The sequence below is a fragment of the Equus przewalskii genome, chromosome 24 (genome assembly GCF_037783145.1).
Source record: "Equus przewalskii isolate Varuska chromosome 24, EquPr2, whole genome shotgun sequence".
Lineage (NCBI taxonomy): Eukaryota > Metazoa > Chordata > Mammalia > Perissodactyla > Equidae > Equus > Equus przewalskii.
In genome coordinates, this window is record NC_091854.1 from 11,362,693 (window position 1) to 11,388,742 (window position 26,050).

Here is a 26,050-nt window from a genome sequence, read left to right on the forward strand (position 1 = left end):
CACAGAAAACAGAAAGAGAAAAAAGATGGTCTTATGTTGCAGCAGGAGAGACTTTTGCTAAACATACAGAAGAACCACTTGGCAGTAGAGGTGAATAATCCCAGAAACAAGCAACCAACTAAGTTCCTGAAAGCTGCACTATAAAATGAAAGATAATCATTTATTTTGAATGGTTTAGAAAGAGACTTTCCCAGAGATGGGAGTGGTGTGGGGTTGGACTAGACAAACACATATAACCTTAGAGCTGGAAGGGGCATTATGGACCCAAGCCACCTGTTCCACAGAAGAGGCACAGAATACATTTGCCCAAAATTACAAGACTAGGTAGTGTTTGATACTCTAGGCTTTCCAACTCCAAGTCCAGTACACTTTTTGGACCCCCAATTCAACTTCGAGTTTGGGTCCCACTCTGAGATTACCTTTTTTTTAGAAGGAGGAAGAGGAAGGTAACAAACAAAAATGAAGAGTGGTTGGTTGACCATTATGGATCCCGGTAAATCCAGGATGTGTGAAGGATAATCCTCCTTTCCCCAGGAAGAAGGAAGAGTTAACAGTAACAGGTAACTATTAACCCCGAAGCTGAATCCTAAACCAGTGCTTGTGAAGCCCTGCAGTCATCTCTTCGTTTTGTTGTGTAAAGGACTGGGTTCCACCGGCAGACAGAGCTGTGCTGAATAGCGACACTTACCATTTGCTCCTCCAAACACATTCTGTGGGAGGGCGTGGGATTTCACAGCAGTGAGAGCAAAACTATTCACAGCAGCACCATATGCTCCCCACCATCAGGAGCGGCGGGCCTGGTCACTGGACTTGGCAGGCAAATCAACTGAATGGAAATTCTGAAGACCACAGGAGGAGTTTTCTCTTTGCGGGTTTTGGATGGTAAAATCTTCAATCTGTTCCACAGGCAGAAATGAGAGCGAAAAATAATTCTACACAAATCATGTGTGTGTGTGTGAAAGAGCATGAGTATGTGTTACTTCTAGAAAAGTTAAGGGAAACAAAGGCCCAGCATTTATCTTGCACCTTCCTACAGAGGTAGGAGGGCAAACCCTGAACGCAGGAGGAGAGAGGACGAGGAAGTAAAAGAGGGAGAAGGATTATTTTTGGTATAGATTCCACATTTTAAGTTTGTTTTCTAAGAAGAAAAGTAAGATTGAGAAGAATTTCCCAAATGCCAGGACCATTTAATAGCAGAATTACAACTGACGATAAATACAGCACTTTTTAAAGCTTGTCCTTTCTCTGTTATTAACTTTGTTCTTTCGGTTGTGCCAGAGAAAGCACAAGAGATAGAAATTGGCAGAAATACGGGTCTGAAGAACAGAAATTCAACCTAAACGAAAATACCGTGAAAACCTCTAGTAAAAAAAATGTCTTTTGTTTAATAGCACAACTTTCATCTTCAAGAAAAGCTTTATTTGAATTAAAAGTAAAATTTAGAACAGTATTATCTCATCATTAGTAATTCTGTTCACGTAGGGGCTATTTTCTATTTCCAAAGTGGTTTGCAATCATTAGTTAATCCACTCAGCATGCGTGGTCTAAATTGTGTTGTATGTGTATAACAGATAAGGGTGGTTGTTGGTGAGAGGCAGCGTGACACCGCGGGCTGAGTAATGGACTGGTAACTCAGGGGCTGTGAGTTCTCATCTTAACCACCAGTTAGTCTGCAGTGGGAGCCAGGCCTGTACCACAGGGCTTCAAAACAAGGATTCAACTTGTTTAAAAAATAAATGCATATATTATATAAAATATCTTTTCCAACAATTGTTGGAAGGCCTGGAGTTTTAATTTTCCCTTAAGTTCCCGGTCTCAGTTTTCTCCTTCGGTGAAATATATTTTAAAGGGCCAGTCTCTCTGTAAATATCTCCACGAGGGGCAGCACAGTGGTTAATAAGGCTGCATGTAGATGCCAACCAATGTCCTTTGTGACATGAGGAAACAGTCTGGAGACTTGAAATGCTTTGGAACAAATCAGCTGTGTAGTTTTCCCTTCTTTTTGGCCATCAGTAATACCAGCCTATATTGTTACCTGAGGTGTGCCAACTTCAGTTTTTCTCTTGATAAGAAGAATCTTCTAAGCAAGATGTTGCTTTTAAGTGTTCTAATGGAATTTTTCAAAGATGAACCAATGCTTGTGCCCAGCAGAGCTTGTCCACATCGTGCCTGGGTTACAACCACGTAGCTTTCCTTCATTTTCATTTGTTTGCTCCCACGTTATCCAAACACATTAATATGTGGTTCAGATAACATATTCCATATGTTTAATTAGCCATTACATGAAATGTAGGAAGGTGTGGCTTTTTGAATGCATTCTCCATTTTCTCCCAGTTTCCTGACTTTTAACCCACATTCTCTGGTGGCTTTTTCGTTTGTTTGTTTTGTTTTGTTTTAAATCCTTTTCACAATAAAGAGTCTGTCCAGTCTACACTTATCTAGCTGCTTTAAGTTTTAGACTTTCTTTGGATAATAAAAATTTAGTTTGGTCTATAGACAGATTAAATTAATTCTGCCCTACCTTACACAATGTGTATAATGTAATCATTGCTCAATAAATGCATACTCATAATAAACTATTACTTTAATAAACTTGTGCTAAGGAGTTCCCTTATATAAAGTTTCCGGATTTTTAAATTGCACTTAAAAGTCCATAATTTCACAATTTCTTCCTAAATAGTTTCCTTGGTAAGATTTTAATTTCTGGAATGATGTCTAATATGTCTGCACTGTGTCCTGAGGTTAAAAAAAAACAAACAGCACTTCATTTGGAGATTATTCAGAAATTCTTTACTTGTACTAATTGATTACCAGTAACAAGGGCCCCTGAAACGCCCCCACAGAGCACACGGCCAGTGCGGGCTGATTCACTGTGGCGTCACTGGGAGAGATTATGAAGCCCAGGGCTGCGATGGTGCCAGCTCATGCCTTTTCAGTGAGAAAGCTTTCAGGTTCCACAGAGTGTTAATCTGGCCACAAAATGGGAGACGGCTAAATCGGCCTGGAATGTCTGGCTGCCGGTTGGCAGACGCAGCCCTTTCTTCACCTTGGATCTGCTGGGCTAAGGATGCTTTCATAGTAATTTTCCAATGTCTTCCTTGATCAGTAGACTGCAGCATTTTATCATTTTGCAGATTTTGTTTTCTTCATGGGTTATTACTTCTAGTGAACTGCACTTAACATCTATTAACTGAGATCTCCGGAAGGTCAAAGTCCCTCTGTATCGGATTATTCTGTTTGCGATTTGTGTCTCGCCTCACCCTGCCCCCTCCCCGCCAATCCAGGAGTCTCGCACATTTACAGATTTGGTTTCAGTGTCTTCCCCTAAATCGTTTATAGATATAAAAGCGTCATAAAGAGGACATCGTGTCTCTAGAAGGAGAATAAGAAAGTAAAAAGTGACGACAGCAATAGTAATTCTTGCATTATTTCTATCTCAATATGAATCTTTTAAAACTCATGTTTAAATATTTTTCTTTTTGAAATAAGATGAGAGAAAGAGGGAGGGAGGGAAGAAGTGTTAATGTCATGGAATTATGCTAATGTCATAGAAGCTAAATTCCTTTTGAGATTTATTCTCTTTTCTAAACCATTTGCTTTACTCCCCTCCTTTTCTTCTAAAGCCCACATTTTAGTTAAAAACATTAGCATTGTCTTTTTCGGAACCTGTGCACAGGGCCAACATTCCATTCATTTTATGGTTTACTGTTAACCTTAATGAGTAGGTTCTAATGGAGGATTTTATTTCCTTTCTGAACCTTTAGTAAATAATAATCATCCTCTAAACTTGGTCTCACAGCTGTGATGTACCAAAGATCCTCTATCAAATGCCGACCCCGTCTCAACAACAGACCGAAGCTGGCCAGATGAGGGCATTTGCACCAGCCCTAGAAGGGGTATTTTTAGAAGCTACATAAGAGGCCCAGGACACAGCTATCAGCAGACACGAAGTGGGTGCTTGTGAGTAGAGACAGGTACTAAAAATCAAACTACATCTGGTTGCTGAAAAAAAATTAACTCTAAGGAGATTTGAATCTGAAGAGATTATCAAAATAAAGACCAGGAGCTTTTTCTGCCAGGATATTTCCTTGTCAGAAATGTTCCACACTATTCTCCATGGTGAATAAAAGAGACCAACGCAAGAGGGAGAAGAAAGAGAGAGAAACAGTGTGAGGTGGAGCATGGCTTCTCAAACTTGAATGTGTGTACAGATCACTTGGGGACCTGGTGAAAATGAAGACTGATCCAGTGGGTCTGAAGCGGGACCTGAGAGTTTAGAGATTCCCAAGTGATTCAGATGCTGCTGACCCAGGGACCACGCATTAGCAAAGAGTTAGTGTTTGCTCCTGCCTCATGGTGACTCTGACACTGCAGAAGGCCCCTCACTCTACCTAGCATGAGGGACCATCTCCTTGTGAGACATTAGTCTCCGAGGAGGGATGCTGAGAGGCTCTAAGGCTAAGCTTTCCTGCTTGTTAAAATCCCAGAGTCCAGGCCTTACCTCATATCAATTAAATCAGAATCTCTAGGAATGGTATCCAGGCATCAGTATTTTTAAAAATTCTCCAGGTGACTCCCATGTACAGCCAAGTTAGAGAACCAATGGCTTTTAAAAAATCATATTAACCAGAATAATTATAACAGCCAACATATGTTGGCTGCTTCTACACAAGTACCAGGCATTATGATCAATATACACATCTTTTTCGTTGAATCATCAAATAAATTCCTTTTACAGACCAGGAAACTGAGGCAGAGATTATGTAAATCGAGCTGATATTAGAAGAGAAAAAGAGCAGTGCCATCTGGGAGTAAGCAAATGATGGAGGAGTGAAGAACTAGCTGGTTACTTACATTTATGTGTGAATCCAAGGTTTTCTTTTACTCATATTTTCGATTTTTGACCAATAGTTTGTGGCACCATGTTTAAAATTCTATCCCCCTCTCGCTGCACCCCCACCCTCAAAGACCCAGGCCTGCCTTTCTGAATCATTCATTGCCTTTTTCACACTGGGCATTCTTAAGGCTCTAGACTCTTGAGCTAAGGTTGATTGCTGGCTCCTGGGCCCCCCTGACTCCACGTAGGCTCTACTTGGTTATTTCAGAGATTCCTTTGGCTGCTCTTGCCTCTAACGGGGCAGCAGGGGGAGCTATGGCTACCAGGAAAAACATCTGTAAAACTGCCCCTAAATAGTCAGGAATTTTATGTTCTCTTCTAAAAGAAAATTTTCCTAGCAGCTCTTAACCCAGAGGCCAGGTGAATAGTCCATCTGGGCATGGTGACAGCAGAAAAATCAGAGGAGCTCTCATGGAGCCCGGGGACAACTGAGATGGGACCACACAGGGACAACAGTCAGTATAGTCAAAAATGGCTGTCAGTCCAGAAAGGAGCCATAAATAGTCAATTACATCTTCATGAATGATGTTTCTTATTCAGAAAAGACTGAGAAACTATAATAAAATGTGTAAAACATAAACACGAGCTTTCTTTTTCAACTTTGATCAATGACTTGAATAGAAATTTTTGTATCTGTTCTCAGTTTTTTCAACTTTAAATGGGTGTATGTCAGATCAAACATTTGTTCATTTAACTCAGGTTGTACCTGTATTAGAGGACATAGGGTTTAGTGAGGAGTAGGAATCCCCAAGACAATACTGTCGCATCAAAAGAGTTTGAGGGACAGTTGAAAAATCTTAGAGAGAGAAAATTCTCCATCAGTTCACTACAGAACAGGGTACCAATTTACCCTGAACCATAAATTCAGAGAGGCTGCTTCCTGAGCCTGAGAGGCTTTTCAAAATTGCTGTGGTTCAGACTCTTAGACAGTGATGTTCTCAGAGGAGATCAAGGCATGTTACCTGACCACGTTAGGATGACCACATAGGAGGGGATGCTAACTATACCAACTCATTCCATCAGAAACCCCTGCTCTCCCAGCGACCCTGCACTGTGCCCCCACTTCATCCTCCATCCTCAACCCCTATGTAGGAAATCACAGGGGAGGCGAGATGAGTGTCGGATGCCATTTTCCATTCACAGGGAGAATCTCTTCAGAATTCCTGTTCTCCCCTTGATTCTGGGGTGTTTGTGTGTCATCTCTGGGAAGAACTGAAGGATCATGGGACCAGAACTTTTCCGTTAAACAGATTTTGGCAACTATGATATTGGGGGCCTTGAATTTGTTGCCATGAGCTCTTGAAGCTCTTGGACAATTGATATGTGAACTTCATGAAGGGTTTCGTGATGTCTGTGCAATGGATTTTCAGAATGCGGTCTATATGGCTTGGAGTCACTGGAGCAAGTGCTAGCAGTGTGACATGAAAACACATTCAGTGCTTATTAACCATCATTTCACGTACTGTATTATTCACAAATATGTCCTAATTGTATGCAAGCTTGCTTCTCTTCTGGATGCACTCAGCCTAGTAAAGGAACTGGGCTATTGCACTGCAAGCAGACAGATTAGTAGTGGCACAAATGCATGCAAAAATACACAGACAAGGCTTTGCTCTGTAGTCAGAGCCCCCCTGGTAATTCTCTTGTGTCCTTGAAATTGAGTCGCCAGTTTACTTACGCCAGCTAAGGAGTCTGCCTCTCATCACTGAGCTCTGTCTGAGAGCCCCTGTGTTGCTCTAGCATGTGAGAGTTACATGCTCCACTCCTACCCCACTGAATCTCCTCGGGACCGTGAGCCAGACAAGGACATCTGAAAGCACACACAGTCCCTTATCTGGGAAAACATTTCACTTGAGAAAAGGGGAAGTGACAATCTTACTAAGGAAGCTGACTTTTTAAAGAGGATTTTTTTCTTTTTGACTCTCACTGACTGTGGAGGCTTACATAATGGTGAAGGCTCAAAGGAAAGGTGGCCTGCAGTTTGAAAGGCTTTCCAGCCACAGCACAGTTCAAGCTCACCAGTTTGGGAGATCAGAGGCCATGGAGGGGAGGGGACACGGGTGAGTGGTCAGCCCTGGGAGCAGTCCCTCCTCTCCAGGAATAGAAATTGAAATTCTGCATGTTTTGTTTCCAGGTTAAAAAACAAAAAAGTGGTGGGCAGTTTTTTCCTAATGTCCTAACAGGCTGCCTGAGGCATGTAAGCACGAACAACAAACTTTGTTAAATTATAATCTGAAAAGGCAAATTGAGACCTTATTCAGATTTCATGGAGAAAACACTTACACACTCCCTGCTGTCTTGTGGTGAGTAGAGGAAAGATCTCTCTAGGGAGGAGGCAGAATATCCACGAACGTTGGAGGGGCCAACCAACACAGGAATTGGGAACCCATTCAACTATACTGACTCTTTACTCCTGTGTCCCCAAATGTCGGATCAGCGACTTTTTCAAGGGCATCACACAAAAAAGCAATTTGGTTTTTCTTTCCTGGGCTTAGTCTCCCCCATCACACCCCACAGTGAACAAGTCTGTAGGGTTAGAGGTAAGCTAGGCTCCTTCAAGAATTGGCCCCCATCCCACTTTCACGATACATCTTTCTCTCTTTTGCTTTCTCTACTTGTGCTTTTTATTTATTGCTACGTCTACCTGCTGGCTAAAGAAATTAGATTTCCCTATAATTCACCTTCTGGGGTAGGCCAGATTTTCACAAATTTGGACCAAAGAAATTATCCACAAGCTCCCAGCAATCTTGAATCAAACTCCCAAGTGAGGGCTGCCTTTCCAAAGCCCCAGCTTCGGCCTGACCTTCGATGCTTTTCTTCCAGAGAAATGATTCCCTCTCCTGCCTTTGATGGTGCTCTGTTTAACAGGTGTGACAGATGCTGTTGATTTGCTCACTCAACGCCTATTCCCTACTCCATTCTTCCATGCCCCCTTTCATCGTGCAAGCAGGAAAAGCTCCACAGTGCTTTCCTGCTGGCTTTAGAAGCCTCTGTAGGATCTGGGTGGGGGTGAGGGTGGATGCAGTTCTGTCGACGGGCATCCAAGACAGTCATGGTACCGCTCCGGGGAAAGTGATTTTTCTTTCCAACAGATGGGAGAAATGAAGCTGGCATCAACTCCTCTTACCTTTTTCCTGCTGAATGCAGATATGCTTGGAGGTACAGCTATTATCCAGCAATAAGAAATCATAAGGGTATCAGAGTGGAAATAGAGACAAAACTTGGGTCCTTGATGTCTTTGTTGAGATATTGTAGCCCCATTGATCTTGTATGGATGTCCTGGATGGCCTATCTGCCAATTTCTTGTTGTGTTACAAAAAAGAAAAAAATTATTAGAGCCAGAAATATCAGGTCTCCTGTTACAGGTTAATATGTCCCTAAGTAAAATAAATAACATAACAACCAAACCCTAAATTAAGTCCACTGCCTCAAAGAAAGCTCTGTCCCACTGAGTTCCAAGCCCCGGGTTAGAGGAAGTTGTTTTCCATATTCTTATTTCTGCCATTTTACAGATAGGGCAGCTAAAGGCTGGGAGTCTGAAGCAGCCTCGCCAAGGTCACACAGTAAGCCACTAAAAGCTGGGGAATCGAGCTAAGAGCTCTGTAATCCCGGGCGAGGCCTCCTCTGCTCTGTCTCTCCCCCTCAGCTGGGAAAATGTCAAAGGATTTATCAAAAACAGCCTGAAGCTAGATTAGGTATTTTAATACCCAAAGCACTTAATTACTAATACAGTTTAAGGTACATTAACCTAATTGGAAACTTTCTGCATATGGCAGAGGCTTTTTTTTTCCCTGAAAAAATTAATAGTATTTTTTCAAACTTTTCTACTAGCCTACCTCATCTTTATGTGCTATTATGGTTTTCAAAGTTAGAAAAAATATCACAGCCAAGAGCTGAATTAATGTTATTTTCTCCTATAAACGAAGAACAAATAAAATAAAAAATAATAAAATGAATAGAAAAGGAAAGACAAAATTGTACCTGATAATTGCATGTCTCACCCACCTAGCACGCCGGGAAGCTGGCAGGACACTATCATCAGAACCCAGAGGTCGTCCTTGGCTCCTCTGTTCCCTCACATCCCACATCTCCTCAGCACCACCTCCTGTTGTGTCTAACGGTTTCTCGCCATCCCCCTTACTACTCCCTTAGGCCAGGCCCTTGACATTCTCGTCTGGATTATGGCGATAGCCATCTAGCCAGTCTCTTGTCTGGTTCCAATCTGTTCCCCTGCTCCAGTTGGAGAGATCCTTATAAAATGCAAATCAGATCTGTCAGTCCTCCATTCTAAACCCTTTAGTGGTTCCCCACGGCCCTCAAATTAAGTCCAAACTCTTTGCTATGACTTCAAATGCCTTTCGTTATCTGGTTTGTGTCTAGTTCTCCAGTCTTACACGTGATGCTCCAGTCATATGGAACTAGTTGCATTTCCCCAGATTGGCTATGCTTGTCCTCCCTTCTAAACCTTTCCAGAAGCTGACCACTGCTGAGAACTTCCTCCTTCCTGCTCCTCCTTTCCCTTCCTCCTCCCAATTCCCAAGCTAACTCCTAGTCATCTTTCACTGCCCAAGCACCTCTTCCTCTGGGATCCTCCCCTGCCACCTCCTCCCCAGACTGGGGAAAGGGCCTTTCCAACATGTTCCTATGGCAATGGCATAAAGTACACTGAGATATGCTGAAATTATTTGCCTATGTATCTGTCTTCGTGGAGGCATCTTGAAAGCAGGGAATGAATTTGTTCACCTTTGCATCATCAGCACCTGGCACACTGATACTTACAAAATAGATACTCAGTAAAAATGTTGAATGGATAAAAGAGCAAGCAAACTGTTGGTAGGAATGTAAATCGGTATGACTACTATGCAAAAGACTATGGAAGTTCCTCAAAAAATTAAAAATAGAATTACCACATGATTGAGAATCCCACTTGCAGGTATATATCTGAAGGACGTGAAATCACTATCTGGAAGAGACATTACGAAAAAGGAAAAACAAGCAAACTAGCCTTTCAAGGACTATGCAAAAGACTAACAGGTAAGTGGGTCACACAATAAGAAGATTGGGGTGAAGTAGGCAGGAAGGATGACTTTAATGTTCTTAAAGTCACAGAGAGCTTATTCACCCTGCCCTTTGTAAGAAAAGCACAGAGTCTGGCATCCAACACACTGGGTCACAGGTTGCTCTCAATCATCAAAATCCAAATGGAGAAAATGGCAGATCTAGAAGGTGACCCATGCTGTCTGAGAAGAAATGGCTGTAGGGGATTCTTGCAGATCCTTACAAGCCTTGTGGAGGTTGAACGTGGGGAAGAAGGATTTTAGTATTCTATTTGTGCATGCAAAGTTTTGAGCTCCTCTTTCTCCTTACCTCTTCCTCACCTCTCCATCACTCCTTTCTGTTAATGCCATTATCCTAATGTTTTTAGTAACAAAACCAGTGGCACCTCCAGAATTCACTTTTCCTTTATAAGGCGGATAACTTCATAAATTATCCACACACAGATAACCTGCAGAAGCTGAAGCTGACATTTCACACTAGAACATTATGTAGGAAGAAGCACTAAGTAAAGAATTGATGACATTTCTCTGCACTCTCTCCTAATGGACCTTGTTACCTCTAAGTAACAAAGTAGTTCGCACAGTCTGTTCTGATGTTAGCCTTCAGCCAGCACTAGCTTAACCATAAATGGGTGGCCTGTGTGGAAATACCAGACCTCTTAGGAGCTTCAGGGTCTAGGGCCTTTATTCATTACATAAGTGTAACAACTGCTTAGGCCACCCTTGTTTCTTTCCACACCTGTGAGTATGGCAGCTCATGGGCATGGTAGCCTGTGGTAATCACACTTCTGAGAGGTTGACCTCAATGTCAGGAAGCCATGCATGGAACTTCCAATGAAACAGGCAAACTGTCTTTGAGAGATCAACCATCTGGAGCTGGCTTCTGAATGGAAGGGAGGCCTCCATATTAGAGTGAGTCAATGAATGCAAGAAATAGGCTGCATATGTGTTTGTGACAACCCTCTTCTGTATGTATTTAAATTGTCCATCGTGGCTCCTGATTTGAGTTGCCACAGCCACCTGGGGACAGGAGTTGTGTTGCTGAGATAGTCTCCTACAAGTATTCCCAAAGACTGAGACAAAATCAAAAGGAATGTTCAGAAGACCTTTGAAAGCAATGTAAAAATAAAAGAGCAACAGAAGCGGCAGCTCCAGAGGTACACAAAGTCCTCTTGCCTGGAACTTTGTGAAGTCTTGCATTTCGGCCTATCGATAAGCATTTATTGAGGGTTTAATATACGTAGGGCGTGACACTCTGTGCTGTGGATACTGTGAAGTGAATCACTGTCCCGGCCTTCAAGGAGCTGCCCCTCTAACATGGGGGATAAAAAATTCACCCAATAAATTCAGATAATGAGTGAAAAATTATGTCAGTGAAACAAACAAATATAAAAGGAGTCAGGAAAAAGGGAAATCACTGCGAGTCGGGCTTTCCTAGAAGACTTTCTGGAAGTCCAGCCAGTGATCAGACTTTGCTGGAGTGATGGGGTCATCACAGGGACTCCTCTCCCCTCTGCCCTCCTCACACGCTCCTCACCCTCCACACGCTTGGGACCGAAGTCTGAGCTGCTGTCATGTGAGAAAATCCCCTGACGAACACCAAAGAACATGTGGAAACAATAACCAACTTTTACTAACTTACTTAATGGAATTTGGGACCTCTGGGTTCTCGACAAGCTTGTAGTTTCCTGTGAGATCCAAACATGGCTATTGTCCACTCCCACCTGAGGAAAAATTTCAGTTCTCTTTCACATGAGGCTTTTCTGTTTCCCTTAAAATGATACCTAGAGACACCAATGCTGTTTCTACTGGACGCTATGTAATACTTTCACACGCAAGGGGTAAATGGGTAATATCCACACTATAAACATCCATCACCATAACTGTAGCTCTTTTCCCCTTAGTTTCTCCCTCTTTTTAGCCCTATGATGCTTTTTATCTTCTGTTTGCTTTCTTCTTCTGATTGTGGAATATGCTTAAACATTTTGACCAACTTAGGGAACACTTTGTACCCAAATCATAAAACTTTCTTCTTCCTCCTTCGCTCATAACAGGACTTTACAAAAACTTGTTCAGCATGTGAGCCCTCCCTCTCTGGAAATCCCATTCTCACTTTCCCCTTCACTCTCCAGCCCAATTATCTCAAAACTTTTTCCCCATGGCAGAGGATTTTAACCTTTTGAATCTTGAATGTGGATGTGAATGGGAGCTCATGACCCACCTTTCTATGGTTATTGTTTTAACCAGGATGTAGGACATGGGAAAAGGGTGCCAGAATGATTATAGGAAGCTACTGCTTTTTGGCATTCTAGTACAAATTGACTTTCTTTTGGCTGGGTGTCAGTAGGATTCTTACAAGATGTCTTTCCCACCACTCCCATCCACGAGTGCACACATGTTGGACACACACGTTCATACTCACATACACACACGCTCACACACGCATGCATACACATACACATGCATGCAGCTTTGAGTTAGGGATGAGAGCTGAGCTGCAGTCAGTGGTAAAACACCCTTATTAGTGAGCCTAGTGAGAGGAGTGAAGAGAAGCAGAAAAGCAGCAGAACATATTGTTGAAGAGTTTTCCTTTGTTGTTCTTTACATACTCAATGTCATAATTTCTTCTCCTTTAAAACGGGGCTAACAATGGTGAATTACATGAATTAATGTCTGTAAAGCACTGAGAACAGAGCTTGGCACAGTGGGAGTATCATAAATGTTTGGGAAATAGGTAAAATAAATATGTAAATCTGGAGCTCCACCCCTAGTGCATCCTCTACGTGTGTTATTGAAGAAGCTCTGTTTTTAGCTACTGCTTTGAAAATCCCTCGACCCCATTAGCAGAGCCATCAGTGCAGGGTTCTTGTCATGAACAGCTGGCGGACAGAGCTGGTGCCCCCTCACCACCTTCCCCATGTGGTGCAGCTTTTAGAAACCTTTTAGGGAACACTTAAATTGAAGCAAGCATAGTCTTCTTCAAAACTAGGCAGCACCTCTCCATCCTAAAGTTGGGCCAGGGCTTGAATAAATCCAGCCCATAAAAGTGTAAAGGCATCAGCTTTCTTCCTGAAGCCAAGAGAGCAGTGTGCTGCTAACCTTTTTTATTAGGGACCTAGAGTAACAAAGACCTTTTCTATTGTGACCCAGTACACAGGAACATATGTTTATGGCCGAAACAAAGGCTTCCTGAAGCAATACCCTTGCTGTATACAACATACTTGGGTATTTTCTCTATCTTCTATTTCATTTTTTAAAATACTGTTTACGACTATTAAATTTATTTAACAACTCACCATTGGGTCATGATCTGCAGTTTGACCAACGCCAAGTCAGAGCAAAAGTATCTTTAGGAATGAATTAATGACAAGAAATAGAATCCTATAAAAGACTCTAAAAGTTCTCTAATGGAAAAAAGATGACTATTGATTTGGGTTGGTATACCCATGTTTCATTCTCCTTGAGAATTTAAATTGCAAAGATAAATTCTCAGCTTCAGGTGTGTTTTAAAAAAAATGCCTTTGCCTCATGCAATAGAAGTAACGGCACATAGGCAGCATTCCCGGACACACAGGTTTCTCTAGGACAAGTACTTATACTGAGGATTATCCAACTGAGCTCTGAATAAGCATAACCGTGTAATGGAGTATGGTGGAAACAGGGACGTCACTGCTTCTCTTTGGTCCTGTTCCTGACTTGAGAAAATCTCTAAAATCACTGACACTTTAATAACATTTTCAAGCTCTTTTGGCAACTGATATCAAAACAATTCAGGGTTGAGGCCCCATTCCTACTGAACAAGTTGCCGTCACTCTCGTTTCCTATATAACAAACATCAGTGATGCCTTACTTTGTATTGTCCTTGGCAATTTACGAAGTGTTTTAATGCATTTTATCTCAACCTCCTAACAATCCTGTGAGGTATACTGGGCAGGTATTTTCATACATTGTCTCTATGACTGTAACGTCATTTAAGACAATAGTTTCCATTTTCAACATAAAAAGGGATCATTTTGAAACATACTGTTGGCTAATAGCAAGAGACAGCACAATATGGAAAAATACTAGATTTATCCTCAGATGTGAGTTAAAATTCACAGTGCGCACATTACCAGGTGTGTGCTCTGGGGAAGGTCTCTGAAGCTCTAGCCTCACGTTACGTTTCGTGAGTAGGGAGGTATACGTTGTTCTCAGAAGTGAAAGGCTGATGCAGGGAATGTAACGTGAAGTTGAGTGTTGGACAGAACTGGATTCAAATCCTGGCTTTGACACAAGAAGGTATAGCCTCTCTGAACTTTAGTCTCTTCATCTGTAAAACAGGCATTACAATGAAATACCACTGGTCAGTTAAACCATCCTCCTACCAGATGTACTGTACCCGCTTCCAACTGCCTCTAATTTATCCTACACGAGTGCTATTTTTTTTTTAAAGATTTTATTTTTTTCCTTTTTCTCCCCAAAGCCCCCCAGTACATAGTTGTATATTCTTCATTGTGAGTCCTTCTAGTTGCAGCATGTGGGACGCTGCCTCAGCGTGGTTTGATGAGCAGTGCCATGTCGGCACCCAGGATTCGAACCAATGAAACAGTGGGTTGCCTGCAGCGGAGCGCGCGAACTTAATCACTCGGCCACGGGGCCAGCCCCATGAGTGCTAATTTTAAAAAGTAAATCTAAGTCACTTTCCTACTTCAAAATCTTCCATGATTTCCCATTGCACTTTGAATAGACCAAAGTCTTTGCCTTGGGCCCCACAGGATATGGTCCCTGTCTATTTCTCCAGCTTCACTTCATATCACTCCCTTTCCTTCTGTCACAAACATTTAGCCAATACTGGGCTTCATTGACTTCCTTGTGGCTCCTGGCATTTTGCTGTTTAGACCCTGTGCCCACTACTGTTTCTTCTGCTTGAAATGATTGCCCCATCCCAACCCCAATCCTACTCACTCTCATCCTTTAGATCTCAAGGTGAACGTCACTACCTTGAGGAACACTTCCTGAACTCCTAGACCAGGTCATGTCACCATGTTCTGTACCACCACGGGAGCCTATTCCTTGTCCTTAGAACCCAGAGATAATTCAATAATTGTTCGTATAGCTATGTGTGTAACAGAGCTCCTCCCACTGGAGTTTAAATTCCAGGAGGACAGGAACTATAATTACACTCTCTTCACTTGAATCCCTCTAGCTGAGTAATATTGGAGAAGTTACTTCCCTTCTCTGTGCCTGTCTTCCTTTCCATAAAGTGACGCTATTAATAGTGTCTATCTCTATTGAGTTATGTAAAGATAAAATGAGAAAACACATGATAAAGCATTATAGTCTAGAGCTCAACATGGAATAATAGATGCTATCTATTGTAGGTGATAAATATTGGTTGAATTAATAAACAAGGTAGTTAATTAAATGAGATAAAACCTGTAAAGAACCACATACAAGGCCTGGAATAATAGTAGACGACAAATGTTAGTACTATCCTTCCTTCAGTATTGAAGGAATCCCTCAAGGGAAGCTCTCATCAGAAAAGTTGAAGGGAATGTTGAGTGGACAATGTTACAAGACAAAGATATGGGAGTTTGTGTTTATCAAGTAGCCGACTGCTAAGTTGCTCTCTGGTCATTTCTGAGGGAGACAATCTCATGGACTCTTACCACTGAGAGTAAATTCTGGCAATGGATTGGGAAGAGGAGGGAGCCTGTGGTGAGCTGAGGCTTTGGGGCCAGGTTCATGGTATGGATAGCAGTGAAAGTGCACACTATGTGTGAGCATCCAGGGCTACTGGAGCTTGCCAACTGATGCAAATGAGGACTTGGAACAGAAGTAGTAGAAAGAGCTGCGGCTCAGCAGACCTTGGAAGACAGGAAGTAGGCAGTAGGAAGAGAACAAACACATTCCTAAGGGAGTTTAAAGAACAAGAAATAGAGGTAGTGGAAGGTCTTAATCTCTAGCAGGATCCATCAAAGAGAAAGAAGCTCCTTTGGTAAAAAAGCAAAGAATGAAGGTTGAAACCAGTTCTGCCTGGCCTACCAGAGACATTCCTTTGCAACATGAACTAGCAGTGACTGTGTGTAGAAATTAAAAGAAAAGTGGATGACTTTCACAGGTGTTAAGATGCACTGAGCTTGCCTTGGGTGCTGATATGGCTAGGGTTTGACAGCAGGACTCACTGGGGCTTTGAGCTGAAGCTCATGAAAGATCATAGCTCACTAAGGCAAAATGGGGACGTGAAGGTGGAGCTGAAGAATTGCAGTAGGGATCGAATATAGGTAACAGCTTTACAGAGGCAATTGATGATTAAATAAATAAATAAATTTTTAAAAGCCAGTTGAGAATAAATAAGAGATCAAGGGGCCGGCCTGGTGGCACAGCAGTTAAGTTTGCACGTTCCGCTTCTTGGCGGCCCGGGGTTCGCCGGTTCGGATCCCAGGTGCAGACATGGCACCGCTTGGCACGCCATGCTGTGGTAGGCGTCCCACGTATAAAGTAGAGGAAGATGGGCACGAATGTTAGCTCAGGGCCAGGCTTCCTCAGCAAAAAGGAGGAGGACTGGTAGTAGTTAGCTCAGGGCTAATCTTCCTCAAAAATAAAAAAAAAAAATCAAAAAAAGAGATTTTTGATGTCTTTGTCCAATATTCAAGGTAAAAGTTCACATGTTCACCTCAACCTAGGAGACTGGAACAGAGGTGTATATGTGACATGGCTTTCGATCTGGTAAGATTCATGTGTGCTCTCTCCAATCAAATCTTTCTACTTGACAATTAACTCCTCACCTCTAACAAAACCTACTCTGGGGATGTGACTTCCCCAACACAAGACACCATTTGGCATCCAGGAAGGAAGGGGTTAAAGAAGTATGGTTGTGGCACAGCTGGGAGCCATTAACAATGAAGTTCTTGGACAGAAACCCAGCAGGAACCTGACAAGGGGCTGCGGAGACACAACAGCTTCTAAAAAGTAAAAACTTGTTTCAGAAAGGAACGAACTGCCCTCACCAGTGAACCTTCGGCAAAACCCAAATCCCTTAATTAAGAATGAAGAGCAGGTGCTGGTTAAGAGTTTATATTATGCCCAGCCATAAATCAGCGTTCTTAATAGTAAAGATAATGAGTAAATTAATAATTTCTAGAAATACATTTTTTAAACTACTTAAGATACAGAGTGGTCCTGACCTGATTTAAAAGTCCTAATGGATGAGCCAACACAAGGTACCTTAGTGCCTTCAGCTATTTGCTTCTCAGTTCTGTTTTTATGCTTGATGGCAAGAAGTTTGGTTTTGGAGATACAAGAGTAAATTTAGTACTTTGGAGTGATATCATCTCAAATATGGTGCCAAGGGCCCAAGTTTCCAGTTTACTTTCTCCCTGCCTCTGCAGCCTCGTGCTAAAGACCCCATCTTCCCACTGATTTCTCTTATTTCTCTTTATTCCACAAGGATCCATACCAGACATTCATGGTTCCTTAATATCCTCTGATAAAACTCAATTCATGACAAGTTTGCAGAAACCTATGGGTTACTTTATGTAGTCTCCCACCAAGATTCTGTGAGAATCTGAAAAGTCTCAGCAAATTCTTATTTCTTCCTTCTCCTACCATCAATAGTCCTTACGTATATGTTCCATCTCTATCTTTCCTATTGATCCAAACTAATTATATCCAGTTTGTCATATTAGTTCATGTCGTCTTTGAGCCATTCAGTTATCTAATGTATAAAGTATTACCTTCCAATAAAGATTACGAACCACTTGATAGCAGGGACATGCCTCATGATTCATTTTTATCTTTCATACTGCTTCATACAGTGCTATTTACATAATACAACTTGAAGGATAATCAGTTCTCTTAGAACTGAACTGAGCACTCCCACGTAACTGAAAACTGTCTGGGCTGCTTTGGAATGCAGTAGGTAGAGAAGAGGCAAAACAGTATTTTGACATATAAAATAGTAGGCCTGGCCAAAAAGCCTTCTCTGCACAGTACCCTTACGGAGTATATAATGCAAAAAATCAAATGGAAGAGTATACAGCCAATATCATTTATAGTGTTGACATAAGACTTAAGACAAAATGAACACTAGAGTGCTAACCACTTCCTTCCTTGATCACCATCACTACTCGCTAGCACAACGCCTGACACAATAGAGAAACTCAAGCGTGTGTGGAATGAATGAATAGATGAAAATGATAAGTCTATGGTCAATGATAATATTAGTACTCGGTTGGATGAACCAGGGACTATTTCCCAGATAAATTGGGAAAAACATTAATTTAGTGATAGGAAAGGACCTAGTTTGAGCCTTCACAAGGAGTGAGACTGCCTAGACATTATGGCCTAAGAAATCATAGAGAAGAGAGGTGGTAGAATGTTCTTGCTTTTTAACAGAGAGAGTTAATGGATGATGTGGGAAGGGTGATCATGAACCCCAGAGAGTTGTGAGCATTGGAGAAGTGAGTATAAAAAGAGCTCAGGGTGGAGAATAATTTAAGTTGGTGGAGTCAGAAGTTTGAGAGGCCATCAGGAAGTACAGCAATAGGAGAAATTCGCCCAAAGAGATTATTTGCATAGCCTATCAGGAACAGGAAGATATGAAAAAAAAAAAAAAGGTCTGCTTTGGCTAAATGTTTTTAGGGAGTTTCGCTTTCTGGACCTAGTCGGACACACTTCTGTGATGTTAACCTCAAACAAGGCCCTGGAGGACTTGGAAGGCATTTTAGTGCCCTCATTTGAAAAGCAAATCCATAGATCTCAAATCCTAGGAATGTGTTACTTTGTTCTGTTAATAATAATAAATTCTCCCAGAGCTAACAATGTACAAATGCAAGCTGCCTGGACTGAGTTGAAAGTGCTCTGCAAAATGGATGGTCCAAATGATGATTGGCCTTGGAAGTCTGAGCCAATGAGACCAGCTTCTACGCAGCCCACCGAAATCATCTGACCAGTTCTCAGAGCTGAGTAAGAGCTGCAAAGTTTAGACGAAGGATCCTCTGATGATTAAGTTGTGTCAGGAGGAGAAAACTAGACAAGGAGCCACATTTCACTGGCACCAAGAATCACCCTCACCCTTTACCTTTTCAAAATGTCAGTTCGAATTTTGTAAGCGGACATAAAGGAGGGTGCAGCCATGCTAGGCTACCATAAATTCATGATCAATGGTCAAGATATTCTGAAAGAAGTGCAAGTAGTTCCAATACACACCACTTCTTTGATAGGATTTTTATCTTCTTTTGAGAGATAACCCCAAATTTTAGCAGAATCTTTGACTAGAAGGAAAATATGACCTCACATCTCTATCAATTTTCATAGACATTCATTTTTCTGCAAGAATTTGACACACATTTGTCAAGGAAAAAATATTTCATAGAAGCATTTTTTTTTAATGCTGTAGATAGGAATTGCCTGTGCCTTCTAATTAGACCCCATAAAAAGCCGTTCCCACGTGCGCGAAAGTTCCCTTGGGTTACCAATAGCAGGACTTGTAGGAATGTCGGGAAATTCAGGCAGAATTGTTGGGGCCAATCTCATGCCATCTGCTCAGCATCCTCAAAAATGCTATTCCAGAAGGCAGTTCTTCGAGTTCTTAAGCGTCTTTTTGACTTGACTCAGTGTGGCTGATAAAAATAACCTTCATATTTTGAATCACAATCCCATGCACACTTTCCTAAAAAAAATTGAGCAAAAATTTGTCAGTCTCTCTAGTCTCACTCATTGTCTGTCTCACAAACTGTGCTTAGCTCTAAGAACTACTCTCCTTTCTTAATGACTGTATATTAAGAGATGTTGTCATCTTGTTGAAGAGTGTGCCAAGTGGACTCCCTTTGATCACTCGTCCTCTGTTTCTGTGGACTTAGAGTTGAAGCAGCCTCTATTGTTAGAGATATAAGTCCATCTCTGGTGAACAGAGGAGTTCTTGCTATCAGGGTGAGAGGAATGTCTTTAACTATTTATTATCTACTTTCTGTAAACTCAACTCAAATATAGAAGGAAGCAAGCAGAAACCAAAATGATGTCTTGTTAAGATTCATAGTGTTTTCTCTGAAAAGAACATATTCTTTATCAAGGACTGAAAAAGTGTCCTTTTCCCTTTTCCTTCAGCATATGAAATATTTACGTGTTAGGCAGCCTCTGAAATAGCCATTTTCCATAGAGCTGTAGTGGCCCAGCCCATCAGTGTGCTGGTTAATTAAGTGTGACCTAAACCAACTTGACTTGAGCTCTGCATTAAACGCACAAAACCCATTTGAGCTGACCAGCAGCAGAAGTGGTACTCAGAGAAATTGGAAAGGATTTCTCCCAAATGCTTTCTACTTACTTACAGCACTCAAGTAATGGTTGAAGATTAGCATATGACATGACAGATTACATTAAGTCATGTCTTTCCAGTGCTTTATGACAGCCCTATCACATTAGCTTCTTAGCACTGGCACATCGAGGCATGCAAATGTTTTCAGACCCTCTTATTCAAATCTACAAGCTGACATGGCAGCCCTGATATGATTATTAGTCATTTGAGAGACTTTAATTCACGTCATCAGATAACAGGTTCTGCTAAAAGGTTAGAGAAACTGTCTGCTTTTAATGAAGCTCTCAAAAAAGACCCTCAAAAACCCTGTTACACATCAAGAACCTGGTTTGACTTTATTGACAAGACCCCCCTAAGAATGAACTTGACTGGAATAACTAAATAGGCATCCAGACATTGGAAATATTGTCTGTTTTTCAGAGAAGACCATGTTGGATGGTTGTGGTTTTCTCCTCCCTCACTGTATTCCCTCCAGTCCATTCTAACTTGACTGTGGCCTCCAGTAAACAGTGTGGATGACACTCAGACATTTTTAGAATCTGATATCCAACATGAGTCTAAGAGGCATGAAGATAATTATTCCTAGAATGCTCATTACAGTCTGAGCATAAGCAGTGCCATAGCTCATAGTAATGGGTTAATGGTGTCTGGCCAAGCATGGTATGACTAAGCGGTCATGTGACTAAAGATCGCTAGAGTTTGAAATCCGTAGGTTTTTTGCTGTAAATCAGTTTCGTAATCAAATATTTTGTTTTATAATGCAGTGATCTTCATTTAGAACCCCACAGAAACTCTCTTTTCAAAATGCTTCTACACAGGTTGGCACCAATGATGCTGCTGTTAGAATGAAGGAAGATGGCACTAGAAAGTCAAGCTGATGGGCTGTGATGAGCCAAGAGCCAGAGAGAGACCTCTGCAGGTGAAAACAGTAATGAAAGAGCAAAGAGAAAAAACAGTTCCAGGAAGCTGGAAAAGTAAATACAAATGCACTCTTTTCTTTCCTTTTTTTTTAAAGTCCCAAACAGTGAATACTGAAAATCTACTGCTAGAGAGCTTCTGAAGAACAGACAGTAAACGTGTTAAGGAGTCCCTAAAGCTGGTTTTTGTTTATTTATTTACTTTTTTAAATGTTCAGTGTCAACTTTTCGACTCAAATTTCTGGAGAAAAGAAGATATGTTTACAGTTTAAAGTAAACTAATTTATAGCCACTCTACTCTCTAGGAAAATATTCAAAATTATGATTTGTGGTTGATTTCATTTCTTTCCATGCATAGGTATTAAGATATATTACCTTAACTCAATTATGAGTTTAATAGTATTCATATTACCTTTTTCTCGAACTTTCTTTTCCTCATTTCTCTTTCAATTTTGCAACTATTTTTGAGATCTTCTTGTATATGCTCTATCTCTGTCCTTCTCTGTAGCTTTTCCTCAAACCTAAATTATATTTTCTAAAGTAATCTTGGCTGAAAAGATGACTAAGCCCTCAAATATGGAGAATATAAAGGAGCATTGATAAACTGTAGTGTAAACAAGTTCTGATTCAACTAAGAATTGCTCTAAAAAAATGGTCTGAAGACAGCAAGGAAATCAAGAAAAAGGCATTAGATTATATAAATCAGACCATTCTCTTCCCTCCTCTTTCCATCGTCCTCTGCTGCCCCTTTCATGCCTTTACCCTGCCAGCCCGTGATCAAGAACCTTCGCATTATTAGGCAAAGTGTAGATGCACACAACCTGCGTCACAGAAGACGGCTGGCTGGAGAATTCCAGCAGCTGTCAAGAAAATGCCGCTCACTCTCCCCTCCCCACCCCTTGCTTCCTGCCACTCTGACCCACAAAGCAAGATCTGGGTGGACTCTCAGTTGTGCAAGCAAGTCGTGACTATCCACCCTAAACTAGACCCTGTTCAGTGCTAGAAACTCAAGTCAAAGGTACGGCATGTGTCCGTTAGTGTGCTCTCCATTCAGGCTGCAAAGTAGGGAAGATGAGCAACTCTCTTTCTGCAAGCTGATTTGATTTTGAGAAAATTCTACTCTCTCCATATTATAAAAGCCAAAGCAGGCCTATCCTTAGCACCCCGAAACTCACTTTCCATTTTGGTTGATGTCCCTTCCTGTCATCTAAGGCTTTCAAACACATTAGAATTTTTTTTCCTTTCAATTAGAGCTGACCTCCTTTTACTTTCAATCATACCATTTAAAAAATGAAATCTTTTTCTTCCTCTTTTCCGTGCTTTTCTCCTGAAACTAACTCCTCTAGATTCGAAGTAGTCCAAGGATGGTGGTGTCTTACTCATCTTTGTACGCCCACTACCTAGCATAGTGCCTGATATATGGCATTTGGTCAACAGGTGTTCGATGATTGAATGAACAAGCACTAGAGAAATAACTTGGAAACTATCTTAACTATCCAGAGAGCTGTATTCTCATTTCTGGTTGCATTCTCCTTTGCTTCTCCTAGCAAGATTGTGTTTCTCTGTTGATGGCCCCTTCTGCCTTCCTGTGATCCTCACTTTATGTATGTATATATATATATATATATGTATCTATGTATGTATATATGTTAGTATTGCACGTTGACTTTAATGTTTCTTCTATATCATGGATTAGGGATATAGTAATATTTCATCCATAGACTCTTGCCCATGGATTCAAGTAAAATTATGAGCAATGTACAACCAGCTACTCTTGGTACTTTCATCTCCTCTGAATCCTTGGTGTAGCAGCCACCACTGGAACTTGGATCTGGTCACTTGCACAAACTCTCCTTTGATATTGGTACTTGATCCTCACAATATTTTTGAAATAAAGGACTTAATAAATGTTCTGAATGTGTTCTTGGCTCACCTGCCTGTTCCGTGGACCTCAGAGACCAAATCCTGGCTCTCTGGTCTCCAAAACATGTAAAGAGTATACAGATAATTTAAGAATATCATTTAGATGCCAACATTTAACATCCCACAAAATTTGCACTGGCTTAAGCCAATTTCCCAGCACAGTTTTCTCCCATTTCTATCCCTCTCCATCTCAGGGTTTTAAAAGAAAACAAACATCTGCATGCATAGATTAGAGCCCGCCCATAAACACATGTTCCTATCAAAACCAATCAAAACAGAAAAAAGAAAGAACAGAATATTGTACATTTTTCTTTAGATCTGATGTCTGATTTTCATTAGGTTTAACCTTATTTCTTTTAGATCCCAGGCAGTGACCCAATATTTATTTTCCTGGCTGGGCCCTGTTCCTGCCAATATTTCACTCGGGCTCCTGGAGGCCTTGCTGAGGAGTTCAAGGCTCGCACACTCCCTTTTCTCTTCTGCTGCCCCTTGCAGACATACATTTGTCACCTGTATCCTTCGTTTCATCTCAGAGTTAATTCCAAGCCCTTTCTTCCCTCCTATTCACTACCTTTTAATTTCTCCCTTTCTTTTTGGATTTATGACTGAATACTTTAATTTATTCATCATATAATGTCTTTCTAACTTGTCTTTTCTAGTAATTTACACTGGACCATATGCTTTCTGCTGCTGCCTCCTATTATATTGATCTGTAAAGCTTCTGGGGGCAATGATTAGCATGAAAGAAGCTCTGCAAATGCAAGTTATATTGTATCCTATTTGTTCTCTTTTGAACAAAATATATTTCAGAGTTCTCCAAGTGGTATCAGATGTTCTTTAATTTTGCAGGGTTTTGTATGATTTTAGTCATATATATATATACATCTTTTCTGAAACTCAAGACAAAACATTATTTTTAACATTGAACATTGACTTGAAATTAATACAGTCCTCAGATTCAGTTAACTAGTTGTATTTTGTGGACCATGCCTATCCACAAAACCAAAACTTCTCCCGAAGTTTCTTATAAAAGAAGCTTGAAGCACACAGCAATTAGTTTGTGTGCAGGGAGTATTCTCTGTCAGATCTGCCCGATGAGTTTGCATAGGTCACATGAGATACCATATAGGCTGGTACTCTGAGAATCGTAAGATGATACAAATACCAACAGAGGATTTGTACTCAGCGGTGTCACTCACCTCTTTGGGTTCTGACCTCCGCATGTGTAAAACAAAGACGACATTAATGCCTATCCTTGGCAACACCCTGAGGATGACAGGAGAAAATATGTGCTGAACAGTTCATTAATAGAAAAAAGTTTACAAAATATTGATAAATATTATTTAAAAGGCAAAATAGAACATTCATATTCTTTGTTCATTGTTCATATTCTTTGTTCTTCGGACTAAACCATGTTCATTTGAATTCCATAAACAAAGCCTTGGCCACAGTATTTGTACTAATAAGTAATATGTCATGTCAACTTAAAGATATCAATCAACCAAAATTACACAGTGCCCCTATTTCTAAACTAAATTGTTGAATAAAATCTGTGGTTTTCTACGCTCAAAACAATGATACAATCAATAAGTAGTTCTGCAACCCCTAAGTGGTCTTTCATTGGCCACAGCGTCTTGAATGCTGGGAATTTTGCACCTCCAGTCATTTTAGGAATTATCCCTAGGCCCAATCCATAATCTGAGGATTAACTCCCTCAAATCAGAGGGGACCCAAAAAAGATCCCAGAGGAAAGGTTGGGACAACAGTTTAACTGGACCTCTGCCACCGGTTCTGAACATTACCTTGAGCCAGTTTCCTCTGTGAGTCCATGAGAGAACTGAACTGGACCATAGGATTGCAAAGTCTTTATCAATGGAACCCTGAGTTCAAATGCAATGTATATGTAAGCCCATTTTGTAAAACAGATACAGATGGAACTGTTGGAATTGAAATGGGGATGGCTGTCTAAAGCCCTGTCAACATGAGCTCTGCTCCCCCTCTAGAGTCCACAAGGCGTCTCAGAAAACCATTGGATGGAAGGGCTTGCCACACTCTGTCTGGCTTCTTCCCAGGAAGCTTTTTCCCCTCTGATTTATGTCATCCAAGGCCGAGCTCAAAGTCTTTTCTGTCTTCTGTCCTCCAACCTCAAAGTTTGCCCCTCCATTCTTTGCATTTTAAGAAATTTAAGCAATATTAAAAGACTTAAAAAACAATAAAATAAATGCTCATATTCATACCACCTAATATTAATAACATTTTGTCTTATTTGCTTTTAATATTTTTAAGAAATAAAACTTTACACATATATAAGAATATATATTACACATTAATATATAATATTACTTGTTGTATATATTTATTAAGTAATAAATTATTTAATTAAATATTAAATAATATTTATTTATTTATTTCTCTCTCCCCAGAGGCAACCGTTATTATGAATTTGCTGTGCATCCTTCCCATCTATATTTTAATACAAAAACAAAACAAAACCTATGTATGCTTCCATAAATAATATATGATATTTTTTGCTATGATTTTATAATAGATGTAATGTTCTCTTTCTTTTTTTTAATCCCTGCTCAGGGTTATGTAAATGAGATATAGCCAGATTGATTATTTTTTTAAACTGTTGTATAGTTTTTCTTTATATGACTATTCCACGTTATTCACATGCTTTCCTATCTATGAGCTTTTAGGTAGTTTTTTCCCTCCATTCAAACAATTCTGAAATGTATATTTTATAGCTTTTTATAGCTGTCTCTCCACTCTCGGTAGCTGTAAGAGTCTCTCTATATTATATACCTAAAAGTGGCATTGTTAGACCCTAAGGTATTTACCTTATGTAGTTTCTTAGAGGCTGCCAAATTCTCTCCAAAATGTTGGTAACAATTCTCTTAGACTTTTCAATGCCAATACTTCATATTCTTGAACTTTTAAATTGTTTTACATTTTGATTAAG

General features: G+C 40.7%; 1 long non-coding RNA gene across 2 annotated transcripts in view; it reads right to left on the minus strand.

The window, feature by feature from the left end:
* Nucleotides 1-26,050, minus strand: part of LOC139079053 (uncharacterized) — a 138,744-nt gene that overhangs the window by 89,216 nt on the left and 23,478 nt on the right. The window contains exon 3 of one of the 2 annotated variants that reach the window (XR_011532310.1): nt 24,288-24,354. The exons of the other annotated variant lie outside the window; for it this stretch is intronic. This is a non-coding gene — a long non-coding RNA (uncharacterized lncRNA). The remainder of the gene's footprint in view (nt 1-24,287; nt 24,355-26,050) is intronic. 2 annotated transcript variants of the gene reach the window in all.